This window comes from Arctopsyche grandis, chromosome 4 (assembly GCF_051622035.1).
Source record: "Arctopsyche grandis isolate Sample6627 chromosome 4, ASM5162203v2, whole genome shotgun sequence".
Taxonomy (NCBI): Eukaryota; Metazoa; Arthropoda; class Insecta; order Trichoptera; family Hydropsychidae; genus Arctopsyche; species Arctopsyche grandis.
This window is the reverse complement of record NC_135358.1, coordinates 11,290,001-11,307,975: the sequence shown is the minus strand read 5'-3', so window position 1 is coordinate 11,307,975 and position 17,975 is coordinate 11,290,001. Positions and strand designations below refer to the sequence as shown.

The window sequence follows — 17,975 nt, the reverse complement described above, 5'->3', positions numbered from 1 at the left end:
TGGACTTGTCGTCGAGATCAATAATAATTGCAATTGTTTAATTGAAAATGTGCTGAAAAGAAGATTTGCTTCTCTCCCATTTAATGAAAAGGAGATTATTGTTAAGAGCCCCAAACCCACACCAATATTAAATATTCAGTCTAAAACAAAAACATTTAAAAGGTATTTTAACACAGAAACATACGAAAAAATTTCATGGATTTGTGGATGTGCTCACTTAACGAAATTATTCTGTTGGCCATGTATTTTATTTTCTCAAGAAGTGAATGTCTGGAGTAAATTTGGATTTTCTGACCTAAACAATTTAAGTAAATCGCGCAAGAGACATGAATGTTCTCAAGCTCACATATGTTCTGCTGCTCAATTTAAAAAATTTGGAAAGGGACCTCGTATAGAAAATTTTTTAAGTGCTCAATTTAAAGCAAATATTGAAATGCACAACAAAGAAGTTACTGCAAATAGATACATTTTGTCGAAATTAATAAGCGCGATCTGTTTTTTAGCAAAACAAGAACAACCTTTACGAGGACATTTTGAACACCAGGAATCGTAAAATAGAGGGAATTATATTGAATTGCTGTATCTGTTGAGTGAATCAGACATAAAATTGAAAACTCATTTAGATAACTCTACGGTGTTTACTGGATTATCGAACCATATACAAAATGACTTGGTATCCGCAATATCAAAAGTCTTGCTAGATGAGATTAAAACTGAAATACGTGCATCAAAATTTGTTTCCATAATTGTGGACGAATCTACAGATATCAGTCGCAAAGCTCAGCTATCTACTATTTTTAGATATGTAGATGAAAACAATGAAATTCAGGAGAGATTAGTTGGATTTGTCGATGTTAGTCCCAATAGAACAGCTAATTCTCTTTTTCAGCACATACGTGAGACCTTGGAAGAATTTGGTTGTTTGGACAAATTAATTGCACAAACGTATGATGGAGCGGCTGTAATGTCCGGGGAGCATAATGGAGTGCAACGAAAAATTCGAGATATTTGTCCTAATTCTTTATTTGTCCATTGTTACGCTCAGAGATTGAATTTAGTTTTGTCGCAATCTGTTAACCATATATCCGGATGCAAACGTTTTTTCAGCCGTATGTTGTCATTTTCAACTTTTTTTTGTAAGTCTTCAAGAAGAATTTTCCCTTCTCGATTGTCAAATAAAAAAACGATTTCCCACTGCTGCCCCTACACGATGGAACTACAATAGCAAAATTTTAAATATGGTATTAGAATATCAAACAGAATTAATGGAAATATTTAATCAAATAATTAATGATGAAGACGAATGGGATACTGATGCTGTCATAAATGCTGAAGTCCTTCATCGTTATTTAAAAGAGTTTGAATTCAATTTCAATTTGCATTTATTTTCTGCAATATTTAATTCGGCAGATTTTTTATTTGAAATTTTACAAAAAAAAACCTTTGACATATCGTATTGCGTAAGTGAAATTAAAAAAATTGTAAAATATTTAGATAACAAAAAAGACGATTTTGATTCATTGTGGAACAAAGTAATAACTAAAAATTTTAATAGAAAAAGAAAATATGCTGAATGTGAAGAAGATGTGAAAACAACGTATAAACTTCACTATTCTGAAATTTTAGAAACTCTTTCAGTAAATACAACCAATCGATTTCGAGATATCGAAAATTTAAAATTTCTTTTAATTTTTTTTAACGTCAAAAAATTTAAAGAATATGAAAATAATTTTCCAGATATCCTATTTAAATCACTCCACCTAACTTATGGAAAATAATTTGATTTGATGAAATTAAAAAGCGAATTAATTTACATGTACTCAACGCAAGATTTTCATTTGAAATCTATAAATGACGTAAAGGAATTAATTGTGAAAGATGATCTAATAGAAGTTTTGGAACAAGTATTTAGTTTAATACAATTAATTTGTACGATACCTTCCACGAGCGCATCGGCTGAACGATCATTTTCGACTATGAAAAGAATTAAAACGTTCACCAGAAGTAGTCAAAGTGAAGAAAGACTCTCTGGTCTTACTAAAATTGCAATCGAAAAGAAAATAATGTCAAATTTAAAAAACAATAAAAAATTCTATGATGCGGTTATCGATGAATTTTGTAAAAAGGAACGAAGAATAAGATAAAATTTTAAAAAATAAATTGGTCGGTTTTTTTTTTCAAACAAGAGACAGCATCCCTTGTTTGAAAAGTCACCGCACGCCACTGATAGGTATGTATGGACATAAAATATTATAAAAAAACTTACAAAGGAAGCCATACTCTATTTTTTCTACTGTGAGCATGTGTGACAAAATCTATCACCAAAAGGCAAAAATGTATGTAGAATATATGATAGAAAGCTACGAATTTCATGGACAGGGAAAAAAATGAGTTCTGCAGATAATGGTGAAAAGAAAAATGAAAAAAAAAATGCTTGACATAAAATACAATACTGTAACTGATTATGTACATATGTATGTATAAGGAACACTCAAAGAAAAACAAAAATATTAAAATAAAAAAAAATACCAGTAGACAAAAATAGATATCGACTAATGAGTTCTCTTCAACGATTCAACTGAAGTTAAATTATGTATATAATTTTGAGTAAGTAAATACAATTTTCAATGATGATTTTGAACTTTCGATAAGAGGAGAATTCTAAGAAGAGGAATCTAGCAAATGATATTGTTTTGAACAAAAGATGGAAAATTGATAGCACAAACATAAAAACAAGCTTATTTTAACGTTAGTCAAACTAAATAACAACTTTGCAAAAACTTTCCGTCAGGTATTTATCAATAAGAAAATTGAGTATACCGAAAACATACTTCAATGTACATACATATGTACAATATATTATGACCTTCAAAATAAAATTGTATTTAAATAAATCGACCGTATATTTTACAATATATGTTTCATACATACACTACAGAAACAAAACTGTACTATGAAATTACTATCAGGTAAAGAAAGATTCAAATTTGTAAATTATTTATTGAATATTTTAATGTATTTCCATGAACTTTCCATATACGTGTTCCTATTTCAGAAAATAAATGATAACTTAATTATGAAATGGAATATTTTCATTGTAATTAATTAATATTAATATTCTCATTTATTTTATTTATTTTACACGACATCTATGGTCAAACATTGTACATAAGTACAATGTAAGAATTATTCAAGGCCAATAAAAAACATCGATTAACAATCATAGAGACATCTATGGAAAAATTTGCAGCATTTAATAAATTAGCGAATTTGAGATAGTGTAAACTCGAATTTCGCGAGAAATAGGTCAGCGTTGGCAAGTTTTTGGAACCGTCTCAATGAAATTAGATAAATTGGCAAACTCTGATAGGAAATGATGGACCTTGAAGTCACATATCCAAGGTCTGGCCAACAAGGCCAGGCATGGAAACCGTGACCACACAATTGAAAGCTTTACATGCTAACCATTTATCTATACTGCTGGTTAATATATATCTAGTAAATATAGCGTAAATTAAAATTCTAATATAGTTTCAGATAATATATTATCAAATAAAAAACTGTGTTTTTATGAGAAAACTGTAATTACTAAATATAAATTTTGCATATATTATTACAATGTAAAGACACAAAAAAGTACACACATCGCAGAGAATCCATAAGATGACCCATGTAAACACTGACCGCGCTTTGTGTCGATTACCACGATTAACACAAAAAAGTAGTTTATTAATTACGGTGTGACGAAAAAGCGCTGACGGATTTTATACGTACGAATGCGTGAACGTGAGCGTGAGCGTTTGGTCGCGTGAGTGCTTTGGGTGCCGATTTTTACAGTAGCTTTCAAAATGAACATAACCTTACTCGGTGTATTATTGATGGGTGTGTGGATTAATTGAAACGCAGCTTCACCCGAACGTTCGCACGCATCGAACGAACTGGTCATTAAGGCGATTCGTGTCCTGCGCGAAAAGGGTTCGTTTCACCGTACGAATTTCAGCAGGGCAATCGTTTCCAATTACGAAACGCGAACAAACACGCCGAAATAATCGAGTTAAAACATTCGCGACGGATGTGGGGAAAAGCTTGTTAGTACACGAGAGGGTAGACGCGTGCAAAAAGCGTATCGTTCGAACGTACACGTACACGTGTCTACGTTTGTAAGGGCTGATTGAAAAACGCATCGGTGCGTGGCGGCCACTGTATAAACATCACTGCGGTTCGTTTTGCGAAATGATTAAACGCGAATGAAGATATGTATATGTAACTACTTGCTGTTTTTTCAACGTATCGATTAGCGATGTCCGTAAGGGGAAATGTAAAATTTTGTGATAATTTTAAATCGGACCATGGTGTTATCGATTAACTCCCAACTCAAATATACCTACATATGTACATATGTATATAGAGGATATTTGTGTTGATGAGAGGTGACTGGTTCGAGACCGCGAATGAATTTATACAAAGTTTAGGCTTTTTATCGATTCATTATGTTCGGCTAGCGTTAGGACACACGCACACAGATTAGCGTCTTTATATATATAATTATTAAAAATACATACATATATTCGAAACATCTTGTCTAAAAATTCAGATACAATACATACGTAAAAGAGAATATTTTTTTGGGAAGAAAATTGTACATGTTAAATTATAAATTATAATGCAAAACCAAGTCTATAAACATGCTTTACATTACGGTGAGATCCATACCTGTATTTCAGGGCATAATGAGTCTTTAAGTACGTATAAATCCATTACAGAAATATAAAATTTTCTGATTTTGAGGGACTCTTATTTAGTTTATTGAAAAAATCTGCATTTAATGTGCAAATAAAGAGCCGCATGCGTCTGAATTTCCCTATCCCAGTTTATGATTCATATACATATGTACTGCCGATTCAAAAAAGGTCCGATTTAAGCACGGTCTGTTGGTCGTGTTTGCATTAATGCTTTGGTGAATACTGCGTTGATTGACACGCGTCACTTTCATAAATACAATATCATCCTCCGCACGGTCTCTCTCTCCGGCAGACAATGTATCAATTTGTTGTTGTTGGAGCAGTATAGCGCTACATGGTGAATGCATTTCCGACTGCATGCTGCATTTTGTACTATAAACGAATTCCTTTATGCTATGTGATATTTTCGCACTGCCGAAATAATACAAAAGTTAACTAAAAAAAAAAGTACTCACACATGTATGCATGTGTATCGCAAATATGACGAGTTCAGCGCGTATGAATACGTACCGATAACAATTCGGTTTATATCAGTTCGCGTACATTTTATGTAATTCATGTATGAAAATATATTTTATTTTGGTATGATGAAACGCACTTCGGTATGTTGTATTTAAAATTTGAATAAAAAAGGGGTCGCTTTTATACATATGTTATATCAAAGAATTGTAGAGCGTTGTATACCCGGCATAACGAGGAGAGATAGAAAACGGAATACGTAGGTTAGACGTATGACAAGGGTAGTGGATATAGTGGAGAGAGTGAACCGATTGAAATGGTAATGGGTGGTTTACTTGGTTAGCAGAATGAAGGAAAGGTGGACTAGAAAAGAAGTGCTAGAATGGTACCCAAGAGAATATAAAATTAGAAAAATTTGTGGGGTGAGATGGTTGAGAGTTATGAAAAACAGAGACGAATTAAAGCGTGTTGGAGAGGTCTCCATCCAGCAGTGGATAGTGAGTGGCTGTAAAATTTACCATTTTATATATTGCTAATTTTGATCCGTTTTATATAATTGCTTCCTTTCACATTAATAACGATGTTTAAATATGTATAATTTAAGCAAACACCTAATTGAATTATTAATGAAGCATAAACGGGTTTAGATATGAAATCGTTTCACCTTAACCTTGTTCTACAATCAAACGAGGTCAACAAAACCGTTGATAAAATTGACAAGACGTTTAATCAACATTTAATTTGGTAATAATTTATATTAAAACGAATGAACCAAACTCACAAATGTTAATGAAATTAGGATACAGTATGTATGTACATACATATGTATGTATATATTTGTATTCCTTGAATTTATATCCGATATGCCTATTTTTGGTGGAATTTTATATTTAAAATTTTATATCAAAGCTTAATTTATTTAAATTAATTTTTAATTATGTTATAGTTAAATCCGGTTATTAATAATAATAAATAGCCAGTTAATGTGTTGAAAAATTATTTTTTTTATTTATTTAAATTAATAAATATTTCATATTAAAAAAACCTAAACCAACCTTACCTAAGTTACCCCCTTCCTACTAAAATTAATCACATTAACTGACGCATATGTATGTATTGTTATATAAAGAAAAATCAATAAAAGCTCATCTAAAATTTAAAAAAAATTATTAAATAATCTTTGTAATATGTACGTATTTTGTATTATTTTATGTTGAATTGTTCCAAAATAGTTCACTTCAAATATTTTTTCATATTATATAATTTTAATTATAATAAATTAAAGACAATGATTAAACAAATTAATAAAGTAGGTTTGTAAAAATATACATATTATTTACGTATTTACTTATTTAGTAGTACTCGTGCACAAGCTTGGCATAGGCGATGTACCCAAGATGTTTTTCACTAAATAATTTAAAAAATTATATAAAACAAAATATAAATTCAATAGAAAATAATAAAAAATTAGAAACGAACAAAATAAAAATTAAATTTTTTAAAAAAACATTATTTTATAAAAATATTACGATATTATTTTTAGAATTCATTAATTTTCAAAACAAATTATTTTTATATATCGTTATAATTTCGAAAAAAAAAATGCAAATAAAAACAATTACGCAAAAAGCATTGGCAGCGGTGGGATTCGAACCCACGCCTCCGAAGAGACTGGTGCCTTAAACCAGCGCCTTAGACCGCTCGGCCACGCTACCTTGTACTCAAATTGACATACTAAACAACCAGTTCGTGTAATCACAAATCTATTTTTCGACACACTAGACCAGAATTTCTCAAACTGACCCCAACCACACCAGACGACTCGCGCGAGTCTAGAATAACCTACTGAAACAGTGCTCTAGAGCTATTTACAGCGGACCCACCCACGACACAGATATCCGCAGAGCTCTGTTTGTGCGTGCAATCTAAACCACATAATCAGCATGGCCACTTTAATTCCCGCCGATCCGTTTATCCGTCCCTTGAGTGTCCTGTTTCCTTCATAATCAATTAGAGCCGATTATGAATTCCCCGTAATAACAAACGCGCACGTTTCCGCTGACCGCCTCGTATTTAATTATCGTCAAGGCGATTAGGGCAATGCTAAGAAAGGTCGCTTTGGGTTTGCCCCAAAGGAGTTCTCAGGTCGTAGACCTTGGGGTCTATGATATCGCAATAGCGTCTAGGTCTAGATATTGAATGCGCACCACTTCCCTTATTGAATTCGGCCGTTGAAAGATTAGATTAAAGTTTGCGCTAAAACCCGAGATGAAATTGATACGTACCTATTCTAGCGTACTTGCGTGGCGGACATGCTCTTTCGAACTGGTAAATCCAATTTGTAACGTGTGTTTAGTACCTCGGCTATAAGTATAAGTGTGATGCTGGCTCGAATTGGAGATGGGAACGTGGTATCGCGTGGATGGTGTGGAATGCAGTTACGAAAGAAGGGAGGATGAAGAAAATGACTTTAATAGGATTAATGTCGTTGGAGCCACGCTTTCTATTGTGGACGTACGTCATATCATTATGTAATTATGTTTGTGAAGTGGCTGAAAGGGTAAGCAAGTTTAAGATGAGGTCGCATTAAAATCATCAACGAAAGTTGAGACGGTAAGCAACTTAAAATACCGACAATATTTATCGTATACGAATCGTAATATCAATATTATTACTAATAAATTTATTAGGCTTGAATAATAGTAGTATTAAAAGATAATATTGATAAGCAAGATATGTATGTAATATCGTCGAATTTTTGTTGCCAATTTTTACATTGGCCTTCAAATTTAAGATAATAAATATTTATACTCAAATTAAAAATTATAATTAATATTGGTTAAATTTTCCATTATAATGGAAAATATATTAACACACAAAAAAATTATTCGATCTTGCCAGGATTCGAACCTGGAATCTTCTGATCCGTAGTCAGACGCGTTATCCGTTGCGCCACAAGACCCATGTGCGTGTACACACCTGTGTATGAATTGATTCGAAATAACACAAACATGTTATCAATTTCGACTACATACTTATTAATAAGATACTTAAATCATTTATATTATTGTTAAACAATTCATTTACTATATTATATTAATTATTTATTTACATATTAGCCACAGTGACATTATAGAAAATTCATTATGAAATTGCAACATTAAAGTTAGAATAATTTCGGAACAAAGATGCAGACACTTACTACACACCGGTCCACAAATAACCATGACAAATTATAGGTATCTACATATGTATTACATGAGGAGTATAAAAGCAAAGGTGCCTGTATGTCCACACACAAAAATCAACTGTGTTATTGTTTATAAATAAAAGCATAAAATACTGGCATAATCGCTTTCACACGCTCAAAAACGTTTTTCTCTAAATGAACTTGTGTAAGTGGCACCTTTGCTTTTATACCCCTCATGTATTGTATAAGATTTTCAACAAAATAACAAATACTGCTCCGAATTGTGAGTTCTGGATGGGGTTTGCAATTCGTCGTCAAATTTCATAAACCGGTAAACGGTAAATAAAAAAAAAAAATCGTGGATTACAAAGCTGTATGTTTACATACTTTTCCTGAAAACCATAACCTAGGTTGAATCGTAAAAAATTAAAAATAAATCTTGAGTAAATTGACAACCTAATCCAAAATACGCCATTTGCATCGATTTTTAATAAAATATAATGCAATTAAATATATGACCGCATATGTACTTAATTCGCGACAAAATATTTACGGTAATTACCAGTAAATATTAAAATTTACCGATATTTACCGATGGCGAAATTTTGGCGATTTACCGGTAAACCGGTATCCTGGTATACCGATATTGCAATCCTTGCTTTTGGGAAACTAAAAAGTATGAAAGAACAAAACATTAATTTTATTTTGATTAAAAAACAAGCTTTTTTCTATTTCTATCGCACACCTAAGAAAAACTGTCCAATAGAAACAGAAATTTTTCACCGCAAGGCAGTTGATGCCTTTGTGATTCTTCCATATTCAATACGGACATATATATTTTTATATACTTTATATATGTTGAGTTTTTATCAATATAGATAGCTCCTACAATATTTAAACACTGTCGGACTGAAATTTTAAACAAATTGCAGCATTCGTTGACAATCGCACGTTAATTGAAACGTAAAGTTCATTCGGTTACAAGCGCGGTAAATAGATTGCGCTGGTATACAAAACGGGCGAAAAAAAAACAGCATGGGAGTTAAATGAAAAGAAGCAAACGTACCCCTACGCAGCTCCCATGTTTATTTATTTATTTATTCGAAACGTAACGATTGGAACGCGACAAGCGTAAATTTTAATGTGGATCGTGCACGATTGTATGCAACGAACAAGCATTAATCGAATTGCATTACGTGTGTAACACCAGCACTATGGACGATGATTAACCTTTTGTAGTACGACAGAATACATGCATTTTGAACAGAATTGCCTGCACTGAACACCTAAAGCTTTTAAACCCACTTAATGGATACGTCATTATTCAGATGGCGGACGACAATTTGAAAAATCAACACCGACAACCGAGACAAAAGGAAATTTTGTAAAAATTACGGATTCGAGGCGTAAAGCCTCGACATATTATATTATCAACACCCGAAATGAATACTATAGACGACCGCGCGTATTTATTGTGTTTCACAGATAAGCGGATAATCCGACGTACATAAAGCATAAATTTTCGCGCCGGGTGAGGCGCGTTTCCGCTTTTTATTTGCGCAGCTGTAAAACGGAAAAAATCGGATTAAAAACGAAAACATAACCGAAAAACACACCCGCACACGTAGAGAGCCCCACCATTGACGAAAAATCCCCTAAAATCGGGGTCCGTAGCCGTCGTACCGGTAAAAGCGATTAGGGTGGCCACAAAGCGAGACTCGGGAACATGGGACACAAAAAGGCGAATAGATATTAGGCACACAATCAGACGTAACATGCCGAGGAAAACGATGTGCCGAAAAACGCGGGCCTTTGTGATGCTCTGGACTGAACCGGGAATGTGTTGATAACGGCTGACAAACGGGTGCAAAATGTGCAATTGCAACCGCTTGCACCGGGCCGGGCCGATGGAAAGAATGCCCTTTGAACTAGTCGAAATATGTAATAGCTACAAAGCGAAAATGATCGGCCACTTCTGTGTGATCAATTGGACCAAAATGTGAAACAAAAACACCACAGAATTTATCAATATATATATATATATATATATATATATATATATATATATATATATATATATATATATATATATATATATATATATATATATATATATACAAACAATCTGCAATTCGATTACAGGGAGACTCGTCCCAGCCTCTCGATACTGCTTTGATGCCAAATTACACAATTATTTTTTACAAATTCGATTAGAGCATACGCGTGTTTGTTAACTCGATAACCGTTTCGAATAACTGCCGACCTTATGCGACTGTCGCATCAGCACAATGAAACAGAGGGAAAGCGTCGCCCATTTTTCTTAATTTCCCGGGATACGTACCTCGTCCGCTTCCGTATATACGTATGTATGTACATATGTTCGTAATATGCGAAGAAAGCTGGATTCGTCTGGGATTTGTAGACACAGATAATTAGTCGACATCAGCGCAGTTAATTTAATCCGCAAGCGAGTTAGGGAGGTCGGCTGTGTCGACAAGCAGACGCCGGCCCTACGATAATCACATTCGGCTCCTCGGCAACCATAAACTAATTACAGGAATGTGTCTTAGTCTTTCGCAAATAAAACACGTCACTCCCTCCAGCCCATAGACAAGGTCGTAGATGTTTAGATTGAGGACAGAGGGTGGGAAATACTCGGGAAAGTGTGCCGCGAAAGGAATTTCAATATATCCATAGTGAGTGAGTAGCGAGTTGAACCTCAGCTCGGTCGTAGATAAATGAAAATTATATTCAAATTTGAGCACATTTTACACTGAAGAGGATTCTGAGCAAAATCGAGGAAATGTGTTAGACAGATGCGAGTCTGGGTATGCTTAATTTCTCTTTTGCGTAATGTACCTAGAGTAATATAATACCTAATGTAATGATGCGAATTTAAAATGTTAATAGCTTAAATGAAGATTAAACTGCTTATTAAATTCAAGACTGAAATGTTCGGGCTGAACTTACCTTGAAATAGGATTATTTATTTTATAGTTAATTACATTGCTAAAAGCAACTGACGTAGCAAAAGATTCGGATATTATTCAAATTAAGATAGGGATGTTAAAATTTTCCAGTTAAAACGATTTATTATGTAATTAGTAAGATATTTTTTCTTTTTAACTCTAGCAAATGGAATGTTCAATTTAAGCATATACATATGTACATTTATTTATGCTAAAAATAATAAAAAATGTTTTTTAATTTTAAAATTTATCGTTGTATATTTAGGAAAGGTTCAACGAAGAATTAAACATAAACCATACGAACATAAATCACTCCTATATGATATGAGATTAAAAATAATGAATCTTTCCACTGTGGAAACGAGAAGAATTGAGAGGTGATCTAATTGAAGTATAAACAATTATAAATAACAATTACAATAATTGTCCTATGATAAATCTCCTTACATACATTAAAGGCCTTACTCTCAGATTCCAAAAAGATATTTACTTCAAAATAATTAGAGAAGTCTTCTTTTCAAATAGGGTGGTTGATATTTGGAATAGTCTATAAAATAAACTTGACGATCTCCTTAAAACAAATAGGTTTTTATTTAATAGTTATTCTCTTTTTAAGCTATGTGAGTTCGTCTTTTGTACTTTTTCTTTTTTATTTTAATTTCGGCTATTTTGAGTTGTTAATATTTATTTTTCGGGTTTCTTTTATTATCTTAATTGATATTTGTATTTCTGTACTACTGTATGTATTATCAAACGTCTTGGTCCATCGGCTTTGCCGCCTTTCCCAAGTATTCATAAATAAATAAATTTACAATCATTATGAAAATTATAATAATATAACATGAGAAAATTCTAAAAATGCTGAAATTACGAGTGAAGAGTAATTAGTGATCCATATACATTCTATAACAAAAGTTGTGTATATAAAATAGCTCGTTTGAGATTCATCCTTGTAACATTTGAAAGTCAAAAAAGTTATGCGCGAATTATCTCGATAGGAATATGATAAATCGTATTTCATACACATTATCATAAGCATGTGTCGTAAATCTTGAAGTCGAGCTTACGCTCGAGATTAGAATGAAACGAATTCATATTAAGTTTGTTTGTTTTGGAATCGGATTCCAAGGGGCTAAAACACGACGTACATAAGACGACAAAAAAAGCAATAATAAAAAAGAAACAAAACAAAACAAAAAGAAAAGAACAACGAGAACGTAAAAACGAGCACTTTCGTTTGCATTACGATTTTTTATATTACATCTCATCTTGTTTGCGAACAGAATAAGCATAATCTGCACAAACACGCACATTTATATGTATAACGTGAGAAATATGCCGCAGCTTAAGGGCAAAAACCTAAACTCAACCCCACCAGCCTCCCCTTTTTAGACCGCATAGAAATTTCTTTGACAAAAATATTCAGGCGAGAGATTTCGGTTGTTCTCGCGTGTGAGATTTTTTTCTCCAACAGTCCGGCCGTCTGAGAGTTAAATCGAGGGGGGAGGGGTCGCGAAAGTGTCGGGGGTGGGTTAGCGCACGAATTTGCACAATTTGTATCAGGTAATCCGGCTCGTGTTTGTTCGCGGAGCAAACCCCCGTGAAAGTTTCGACTGTCGCGAAGTTTGTTAACAAATGTATCCAACAGTCGAGTTTTTCTTTTTGACTGAAGGCAGTTTGAACTTGTTTTACGACTACATTTTGTCGACAGACGGACTGGAGGTTGAGGGGTGGTGGCGTTTGATTCGCGTCTTTTCAACCCCGTTCCACTCACATTCGAGATAATACCCGTACTGCTTGCGAAAGCTCACACGCAACTTTCGCCTATTCAGATTCTAAAACCATTCGAATTAAATCTAACAAACACATGCGAAACAGGAATTTTACATAGAGTGAAAAATTAAATATATGTATGTATGTAGTTATAATAAGCAGATTTAGTATAATATAATTGGTGACTTGATAATAAGTTTTTAAATGTTAAACTGTTACATATGTACACATAAAATTTAGATTGATATCATTCATCGTTAAAGTGGGCGCATCCTTAGCGCTGCAGCTTTCGATTTTTTCCAGTACTTGACTTCTCATTCTTCGGGTGCTCGAGTACTCTTTTAATTTTAGACTCGCTCCCAAGGCGAATTCTCCGTCTTAATTGAAAGCAATTGTACGCTTCGAGGCATTACAATGGTGAAGTTTCTCAACTCCCCAAGGAAGAAGGGTGGGGAGGCGATGGGGTGGTTACTTTTCATCCATCGCTATCCCGATTTGAATGCATGCGACCCCTGAGCTATCGTTTCTCTGAATTTTGCTGATTTTACATTTTAACGTCGAATTGTACGCTAGACTTTCTTTTTTAGCGATTCTTCCGATTTTAAAAACCTTGCGAATATGTAAGTTTAAGCAATTTTTTTAAAATACTTAAATACTTGCGAGACTACGTAATAAATTTACATACATATGTATGTGTGTATGTATATTAAACCACCAACAGGTAATATCTATCGAAGCGGATTTTTTCAAATTACATATACATATGTATATAAATTAGACTGAAGATAAGCTTAAGTGTAGTTTTGCTTATATACATACTCGTATGTAGCTTGAAGATACATATGTATGATCTTTGCAAACTTATCCAAAGTCTTCAAGGTTCATATTAATATGATTTAATGTTCTCATCGATGTACATATAAGTATTAATTAAATATTATTAAAATTGATTTAGTTGCTGTTTTTATATTCAAAATCAAAAATAAGCAAAGTCTAATTGGATTTGGAGTTGTTCTCGAAACTGTAAGATTTTAATGTTTACTAATTACTAAGATTTTAATATTTTAATGTTTAATGTTTATGCATTACATAATATTTTCCAAATTAATGAAAGTACCAAGACATCTCCAGGTGTTGATTCACAATCGGTTAATTATTTAAATTTAAGGCCAAAAAACGTGCCCCAATTCGATGTTAACCCTCAAACTGTGGGGTGTCTACGATGATATTACGCGATTTGGACCACATTTTATGCCGGATCACGAACGGGAATCGTTCCCTGTCCGGAGGGGGAATCTTCCCGAGCTATTGAATAATTCAGTGAGTTTGTTTCGGGGTACCAGACGATCGCTTGGACGATAGGTGTTGGCGGTGAACCTGCGCTTATAGGGTTATCGAAACATTACCCCATTATTACATCTACACGAAGAAAATGAAACTGAAACGTGATAAAAATGTGCATAGTTTGAGTGCAAAACCACTTCAAAATGTCATTCGCCTCGTGCATAAAACGCCAAATGGACAAATAACATAGATATTATACATATACAAAATACGAGTGATAATGGAAACTCTATGTGATATATATAATATTAACATCTCATAAGAATAGCACTATCAAACTTTTACGACGAAAATATAGCATTTAAGTATACATTAAATGTAAATTAAGCAAATAAAATGATTACGATGTAAAAGTTACGTTCAATCAAGACAAAAAATAGCAAAAAGACACTTAAATAGCGGAGGTTTGTAAAAAATCAACAAAATAATTTTCAAAAGTGAAATTTATATTACGAAACCGACTGTATTTTTATACGTTTGTGGAGCTTTTTTAACGGCCCGATTAAACAAGACAAACCTCAAAGGCAATGTTCGTAAATTAAAACTCGAAAATCGTGTGAAACAAACGCGAACAAATAAGAGGGAGTGAATCGAACCCTTAAAATGTCCTTGCGGTTTAACGGGGTTAGCGAAAGCGTGAGTACATAGTTCGAGGGTGGAAAAAAAGGAGGCGAGTCGAATTTCAGGTAAAAAAGATCTACTTTGTATTAAAAGTGTAAATGAAAGTATATACATTCAAGGTTTGCAGTTAGGATTTGGGTCATATACTGGGCGAGAACGCCGAAGGATTATCAAAAAATTTACATTTTGATTAAAGCTTCACATGAAAGTACATTATTTTTGATGCATGACAACATATTTTATTTATTTATTTATTTTAAAAAATCAATACCACAGAGACTTGACAGGTTGCCCCAAAGCGTCAATGTGATTTTAATACAAATAATAAAAATCATAAAAATTACAAAAAAAACATCATAAAAAAAATAATAAAAATCATAAATAAAAAAAAACATAAGAAAATAATAAAAATCATAAATAAAAAAAAACATCATAAAAAAATAATAAAAATCAAGTAAAAAATATGTACACAAAATAAAAAAAAAGAAATAAGATTGAAAAATTTATATCGTGCTATTTAGGATGTGTTCCACCAACTCAACATAACTGGCATCGAATAGGTCCAAGTAATGTGCCAGTAAGTTAAGGAGTCGAACAGCTCTCGAGAGGGGGGAGTTCATGAGCACGTTTGATTTAGCCCTAATTGGTAAAAATATATCATGTTTTCTTAAAACTCTACGATTTTCCTATACATATGTAGTAAATTATAGATTATAAAAATAATACGAACATCATTAAATGAAGCAAAAATGACGCCTTGTAAATCAATTATATTAAAAAAAAAAAATTACATGACAATGGTAACAATTACCAAATTAATTAGCCTCTGTAAAATAACAACTTTAGCGTACTTGCATTATGCAGCAGACAAGTCCACATTTTTTATTTATGTATACATATATATGTACATATATATTTTTAATATAATTTTAGCATATACATATGTACATATGTATGTATCTACGTAGCCCCAAATTAAAAATTATGACCAAACATGTATTGAAACAAATTTATATATACCTACACATAAATTGAAATTATAATCTAAGTGGCGACAAATAGAGAATAAGCCAATTTGCAATGAACCGTTTCAACAACTTAATCACATACATTGGAAAACTCTAATGGTAAACAATCGACTTGGAGTAACAAATATCCAAATCTGACGAATAGCACTGCAATAACACTTCAAATCATAGACCTATGATTATTTTCAATCGAGGTCTAGTCAAGGCTCGAACCTGAGACCTTTTAGTGACTAGCAACTAAAAAGTATGGCTATGTATACATTTGTAAATGAAATATCAATAAGCGAAGTTATGTTATTTGATTTTTACTTAGTATCGATCGAAATATACGACTTCAGCAGGTCACGACGCACACTGGTCGAAATTGACAATCTAGGTGTGCAAAAGTCTAAAACGAAGTAGATATTAATTCTAATATTTGTTGCTTTTCTCAGTATAGAATAAATAAGTGGTTCCTGAGAGCCATTGAAGTATAATGTATAGAATAGCCATTCCTAACAAAAGTATCGCTTAAAAGCGAGCCATCGAAGAGAGAGACGGAACTAATACTACCACACAATTTCACTAGTAGAGCTTATTTCAAAGAGATCCTACTGCTACAGAGATTAACAATCAACTGAGCAAAACAGCCGAAATCTCCGTTTGAACGGAGTTTTTGTAGCAACATTTTTGTAAGCTAAGAGCGCTTCTACCCATTCTACTTCAATGCTGAGAACGCATTATTATTGTTGTCTGCTCAATAAATAAAATACACATCGCTCACAAAAAAAGTTTTTGTGACGGCAATATTTGTCACCTGAATTAGTCTCGTTTTAAACGTTAAAGTGAACACACTGCTTTCAAAGTTCTTAAGTGTATATTTTGTTTTAAAACTATGGAATTTTTATCTACAGGTATGTATTATTTTTTTGCATGACTTAAGTTTAATATTAATAACTATCTAATAGTAGTATATTTAATACAAAGTTAGAGAGTCATTTTTATCAATAATTTTGGATATTTTGTATTTTATTGGGCCAAAACTTTCCATGACCGTATGAATCTAAGCTGGCATATTTTTTATATTTTAATTATACATCAACGTTTAAAACGATACTAATTCAGGTGACAAATATTGCCGTCACAAAAACTTTTTTTGTGAGCGATGTATATTTTATTTATTGAGCAGACAACAATAATAATACTCTCTCAGGAACCACTTATTTATTCTATACTGAGAAATGCCACAAGTATTAGAATTAATATCTACTTCGTTTTAGACTTTTGCACATCTAGATTGTCAATTTCGACCAGTGTGCGACGCACCAAAATATTTCGTTAGATATCAAATATTTACACGACAGCGATTCGAAGACGTCAGTTGGTAGCAGGGAGTGTCCGCATTTCATATTTGAATGAAAATATGAGGAAGCACTCTTTCACACGTTCATTTTGAATAAATAAATGCGCATATATACATATGTATATGTATGTAAGTACGATATGAAAAATCGTAATATATGGAAATAAAAGCAGAGTGAAGGGTCGAAGTGTCGTCCTTGGGGCTGCTGCATCCCCCGTAAAAGTAAAAGCCCGACGGAAATTTGCATCCGTGTCACGGATTCCCGACAAAGCCACCCCTACAGGCGTTAGTGGCTGTATTAAATTGGTGTTTTGCGCGACGAACAAGCCGAATAAAAGAACCGACGGATAGTGGGATAAAAGGACAGATAGATACATACATACATACATATTACACCAGACACTCTTCAGCGACTGAACCAATGTCGCCTCTGACATTTTTTGTTTAAAAAAAATTTGCTTGTGGAAATAATTATTTTGAAATACATGTGTCACAAATAACAAATAT

At 32.8% G+C, this 17,975-nt stretch overlaps 1 protein-coding gene and 1 non-coding gene across 3 annotated transcripts in view; both read right to left on the bottom strand.

Moving 5' to 3' along the window:
* Positions 1–17,975, bottom strand: part of Fur2 (furin-like protease 2) — a 546,777-nt gene that overhangs the window by 58,333 nt on the left and 470,469 nt on the right. The window lies entirely within an intron of this gene.
* TRNAL-AAG (transfer RNA leucine (anticodon AAG)) lies at positions 6,835–6,916 on the bottom strand. Its single transcript has one exon. It is a non-coding gene; the product is annotated as a tRNA-Leu (tRNA).